This window comes from Myotis yumanensis, unplaced genomic scaffold (assembly GCF_028538775.1).
Source record: "Myotis yumanensis isolate MYYU_CA2020_CCGP unplaced genomic scaffold, mMyoYum1.0.hap1 SCAF_18, whole genome shotgun sequence".
Classification (NCBI taxonomy): Eukaryota; Metazoa; Chordata; class Mammalia; order Chiroptera; family Vespertilionidae; genus Myotis; species Myotis yumanensis.
Window position 1 is genome coordinate 33,845,103 of NW_027223769.1, and position 6,211 is coordinate 33,851,313.

The 6,211-nt window shown below is 50.7% G+C and overlaps 1 long non-coding RNA gene across 1 annotated transcript; it reads right to left on the bottom strand.

Annotated features, from left to right (window-relative positions):
* Window positions 1–2,226: 2,226 nt before the first annotated feature.
* LOC138997175 (uncharacterized) lies at window positions 2,227–5,937 on the bottom strand. Its single transcript, XR_011468912.1, has 3 exons — window positions 5,687–5,937; window positions 2,982–3,061; window positions 2,227–2,831 (listed from the first exon to the last, which is right to left on the bottom strand). It is a non-coding gene; the product is annotated as an uncharacterized lncRNA (long non-coding RNA).
* Between the last annotated feature and the right edge of the window lie 274 nt (window positions 5,938–6,211).

The following is a 6,211-nucleotide window of genomic DNA, read 5'->3' on the forward strand; positions in this document are numbered from 1 at the left end:
CCCCGCCCAGCGCTCCCCCGCCCATCTCCGCGCTGCCTTGACCAGGGACCTCAGCGCGTTTGCTTTTACTTCCTCAACAATAATTCTTAAGATGATAATAATAGTAACGGCTGTTTCTCCAGCACTTACTACGCCCCTTGCCACCTTTGCAGCAGCCTTGTAATAATATCCATGACTCTCTTTACTCTCCAAACGAGGAAACGGAGACGCAGAAAGTGAAATCCACTTGGAGTGTTTTCCTTCCTCTACCTCACTGTGAGGCTTCTACTCTGCTCACCACCTGGTGCTTCTTGCATACGAACTGCACTTTCTCTTCGATACCAGTATCCTGCATTCCTGAAAGGAAACAAACTGGCTGGTTATTAAATGAATATACATTCAAGAGACCTTTAGGCACCCAATGTGTCCTGAGCAGCTCGGGGGACTGCGTGGAGCACACCACGCCCACCCGCAAGGTGAAATGATGCAAACAGTTCCCAAATCAGCTCGTTGCAACCCGAGAGGTTATGCCTCACACCGTTTCGTAGTTAGCATCTCATCGAAGCCTGAAACGTCTTAAGGAATTGGTATTACTGTCTTCCTCTTACAGACCAAGGAGGGATAGAGTAGATTAGGTGAGTTGCCCATGGACACACAAGAATGGCATCAAGCCCTAGCAGGTTTGGCTCAGTGCAATAGAGCCTTGGCCTGCGGACTGAAGGGTCCCGGGTTTGATTCCGGTCGAGGGCACATGCCCGGGTTGCAGGCTCCATCCTGGGTAGGGGGCGTGCAGGAGGCAGCTGATCAATGATGATCTCTTATCACTGGTGTTTCTATCTTTCTCTCCCTCTCCCTCCCTCTCTGAAATCAATAAAAAAATATATTTTTTTAAATGAATGGAATCAAGTTCTTAACTTCTACACCGATGTGCGTCATGGTCGTGGCAGGCCTGGGTGAGCAGCAGGGTAGCTTTCTTCTGCCCCCGTTGGGATAGAAGAGGGCAGGGTGGGCAAACTTCTCTGACGGGTGGGGGAGGGGTGCTGGAAGTGAGTAGGAAGCAGCTGAGATAAACTGCTTAGGATGAGGGTCGGCCACCTTCCCCCAGGAGGAACACGTAGTCACTAAACCCCAAAGTGCTTTTGTTTTGCTGCTTAGGGGGCACACGTTTGGGGCCAGAGTGGATTCCTGAAGATGATAGAGAGCCTGAGCCCTGCCCCGCCTTCTTCTCTCTGGTGGTAGGTTCTTTGGGCTCTGGGAGCAGTGCAGACCACCTTTAGACATACTTAGCATGCTCCTGGGCCCGGGCATGCAAATGGATGCCAGTCCCAAGAGGGACTGGGAAAAGCTGTAGCATGCAGCTGAAGTATGGTACCTATTTGCTTTGCTTAACAATAGAAAAGTTATTTTGATTTTCTGAATTGTATACATCATCCCATTGGATTGAATGACTATCCCATTGATTGTTATCTTACTGGTTTTAGAAAGCACATTCTTCTGTACCTGGGAAACAGGACAGCACAATTATCCTAAATTGTTTTAGTGGCCACAGATAATGCGTTCCAGTTGACTCAGTGGTCCCAAGACCAGGACAGCGCAATTACTCTAAATTGCCTCGATGGCTCTAGATAATGAATTCCTGGCAATTCAGTGGTCTCGAGACCTGAGGGCTCTAGATAATGTGTTTCTGTCCATTCAGTGATCCAGAGACCCAAAACTGTAATTTAGATAACATGCTGCTTCTGCTTCTGTAAACTGCTTTTTGCAAACCAGGTTCCTCATTCCAAACCTTGAGATGTAGTGAATACCTTTGTGATCTTTGCCTATATAAGTCTGGTTTGGCCACCATCTCATCGCTATGAGATTTGGGGAATGACCCCTCATAGTCCCGGATTGCAATAAATGTGACTCTTTAATTCGACTTCTTGAGGCGTCCTTCTGTGATTCACGGGGTACATTCCAACACAGCTTTAAGGAAGATCCAGGGGAATCACAGTGAGATACCTGGAATTGTGGGGAAAGACCACGCGGTCCACAGCAGGAAATGTCATGCCTTCTGAGAAGCAGCTCCTGGCCCGTCGGTTTGGCAGCCGTTCACAGTGGATGGTCACGTGAAAACCTGACTCAGCTTGCGAGCTTTAAAGAACAACCCAAAAAAAAAACAACACAAAAAAACAAAACAAAAGAACAACCCTGCCAATTGCCATTGTTATTTCTTAACATATTTATCATCACTCGCGTAATATTGTTGCTCAATAAAAACACGTATAACAACGGTGGTTTGAGATTCTATTTAATGAGCGCTACCTATGCGCCAGACGCCGTGCTGAGCTGAGCACGTCCCACACCTTATCTCACGGCATCGGCCTGGTGGTGCGAGGAGATGCTGGTACCTTCTCAACCCCCATGTCACTCGGGAGGAGACAGAGCCGCGGAGAAGTTGAGCAACTTTCTCAAGGTCACGTAGCTATTCCGGATGGGGCTGGAATTCTAGCCCAGGTTCATCCCACTCGGCTCTTTCTTCTCGTCCTATCCAGCCTGTGAGAGCAGTGGCTGCGGGTAGGGCCTAGGGGAGGGACGATCTGGAGACATTTTGTTTGTTATAACTGGGGGGGGGGGGTTTGTCATCGAGCGGACAGAAACCAGAGGTTGCGTTGGTATTAGCTTCCCAGAGCTGCTGTAACAACTACAAATGGGGTGGCTTAAGACCACAGAAAGGTATTGTCAAAATTCAAGGTGTTGGCGAAGCCACACTCCCTCCGACGGCTCTGGGAGAGAATCCTGTGACTTCTGGCAATCCTTGTCATTTCTTGACTTTGAATCCTATCACTCCATGTTCACATGGCCTTCTTCTTCTTTTAAGATGTTTTTATTGATTTTTAGAAAGAGAGGAAGAGAGCAGGAGAGAGAGAGAAATATCAATAATGAGAGAGAATCATGGATTGGCTGCCTCCTGCATGCCCCCTTCTAGGAATCCCGCCCACAACCTGGGCATGTGCCCTGACCTGGAATCGACTTCTTGGTTCCAGGGTCGATCGATGCTCAACGTCTTCTTCTTAGTGCCTTTGTGTGTCCTCGCCTCTTCCTACAAGGACAGAAGTCATTTGATTCAAGGCCAACCCTAAATCCAAGAAGAGTTCACCTCAGGATCTTGAACTAATTACATCTGCTGAGATCCTTATTTCCAACAAGGTCACGTTCTGAGGTTCCAGGTAGATGTTGAAAGGGCGAGGGCTAGGCCCTCCATCTTGCCCCAGGGTAAGGGCTACGTCCTCCATCTTACCTTGGCCACGTGCTTGGCAAGGAGCTTCTTCCCGGAAGTCTAAGACTCTGCTAGCCACACCCAGGAACAAGACACCGACTTGCGCCTGGCCAATCGGCAGAGCACAGTCCTTTCTCCTCCCCTTACTCCAACCCCCCCTATAAAACCCGTCTCTACGCGGGGTTCTCTCTCTCGGCCACTTGGCTTGCCATTGTGTCGGTGAGTCTGGTGGACGGGGAGCTCAAGCTAGCTTGAAATACAGACTCTTATGCTTTTGCATCGGACTGGCTGGCTCCCTGATGTTGGTTTCTTGGGGATCTTGAAATCTGGGCATAACAATGTGAATTTGGGGGGGGGCAGGGAAGGACACTATTTAACCCACTACACTGTCAAACACCCTTTCATGCATGGGACAGCTCCCCCCCTACAAACAAAGAATGAACTGGCCCAAGTGTCCATAGCGCTGAGGCTGGGAAACTGCTTTAGAGGGAGGTGTTTCCCCTCTGGGGAGCAGTGAGAATGCACCTGTGCAGATCCAGGCAGCTGCAAAGAGAAAGGGTCTCAGAGCAGCTTAAAGTCTAGAGACCACCCTCACCTCCACTTCTCTGGGAACACTTCCTGACCGCCTCGAGTATCTCCATGTGGACGCTGCCCCCTGCCTAGCATTATTTTTGTAGCACTCTGCATTTTGACTTAAGAATGATATGGTCAGATCCACCCAAAGTATGAAGCTTCAACCATAAATAGGTTGGGCATCCACCTATGAACCAGGAGGTCGCGGTTCAATTCCCAGTCAGGGCACATGCCTGGGTTGCAGACTCGATCCCCAGTAGGGGGCATGCAGGAGGCAGCTGATCAATGATTCTCATCATTAACATTTCTCTCTCTCCCTCTCCCTTCCTCTCTGAAATCAATAAAAATATATTGAATAATAATAATAATAATAAAAAGAAGTACCAGGCTTCTTTTTCCCCCAAAGGGAAGTTGCTAAAAAAAAGTCAGATAAAGAAACTGGCTTATGGGCAGTGACTATTTGTATGTCATAGAAAAGAGACCAGCCCGGGGAGGTGGCCCATCATCTGATGGCTCCAGAGCACTTTTCTCTCTTCTGTCAACAAATATATGAGCACCTGCTACGTGCTTGGCCCTAGGGGTGCAGCAGTGAGCAGCAAGCTCACCAGGAGCTCCCAGTCTGACGTGGAGAATGACAGTGAGGGAGGTGCTATAGGAGAGAAATACAGCGTGTTCAGATTTCAAGGGGTCATGGATCAAGTGAGGTCAAAGTATGTTCCATGTACGTAGATGCTGTTCAACAGTTCTTATACCAGGCTTTCACTTTTTAAAAAATATATTTTTTTTATTGATTTTTTACAGAGAGGAAGGGAGAGGGACAGAGAGCTAGAAACATCGATCAGCTGCCTCTTGCACACCCCCTACTGGGGATGTGCCTGCAACCAAGGTACATGCCCTTGACCGGAATCGAACCTGGGACCCTTGAGTCCGCAGGTCGATGCTCTATCCACTGAGCCAAACAGTTAGGGCTCACTTTTTTTTTAAATCCTTACCTAAGGGTATCTTTTCATTTATTTTTTTAGAGAGAGAAAGGGAGAGAAAGAGAGAGAGGAACATTGATGTGTGAGAGAAGCATCAGTTGGTTGCCTCCTGTATACAGGAGGATGCTCCAACCAACTGAGCCACCCAGCCAGGGCCGGGCTTTCCCTTTTTAAAACCGTCAGTGAGTGTGGCACTGTGCCCTCCGCCCCCTGCAGTCGGTCACTTGTTCACACGCAGCTATGGAGCCTGGATCTGTGTCAGGCACTGGATGGGCTATTGGGATGCCAAGGTGGAAAGGCCACAGGCCAGTCCTGGCCCCACGCCCCTGAGATCTATTCCTCTCCTTCCCTGTGTTTCGGGGAAGGGGTGGCAATGAGCCCTTAGGGTATGTTTCCCAGGCTCCTGGGTCAGCTGGAGGCAGGAGAATGGAAGAAGCATGGGGGGAGGGGGCGTTCCCTCTCTCGGCCTCAGCAACGCCTCTGGTTGTGGCTGACTCTTCTCCATGGCTCCAAGGACAGGCCTGTGGTGGTTCCAGCTTCCGCAGGTGGGCCCAGCCCCTGGGCCCCAGTGACCTGCTCCCTTGCCCCTCCAGCTGACAGTGGCCGGGACCTCCCACTCTCCCTGGCTCCTGGGCCTCCCCTCGCCTCCGCCTCCGCCGAGTGTGTATCCAATTCCTTGCAAACAAAAGGATGATGAAAACCTTTCACTATCCCCAACTACAACCTCTCCCCCCAGGCCCAAGAGTCCCCAGATCCCCCAGCCCCAACTCCCACCCCTGGGCGGGCTCCGAGAGAGCTTTGTGCAAGATGGCAAGGGCCCCTCGTTTCTGCTGATCGGGGAACGGACTTCTCCTTTAGGACTGCGGAGCAAGGCCCCAGCGCCCTGGCAGCTCACCTGGAAGGCGGGGAGGGCGCTGTCTCCACCCCTCCTGGAAAGTGAGTCACTCTGTCAACATGCCCTTCTGCTGTCACCGCTGGCTCTGCCGGATCCCCCTGGAGGCGGGCCACGTCCTTGCCAAGCCAGGACCTCTCCCTCCTCCCTTCTCCCTTGTCCCTTGTCAAAAGCAGGAGGCGAGGCGCGTGCCAGCCAGAAATACCGGGAACCCCATTCTTTTCCAAAGCCGCTGGGACTGTGGGACAAGTATTACTGAGTGACACAGAGGAAAAAGAAAGTTCTCCCCCCGTCCTTCCCTCCTTCCCTTCCGGTCTCAATCCACACCCCCGGAGGAAACCATTATTAACAGCCCCTTGTGGCACATGCAGGTTCTGTATAATGCTTATTCAATGTTCTTTATTAGGATGTTTTTAGAGCAATTTTAGGTTTACAGCAAAATTGAGGGGAAGGTACAAAGGTTTCCTTATACTCCCTCCCCTCCCTCCACCGCCCCCCCCCCTCCCACACACACTCAGAGCCTCCCCC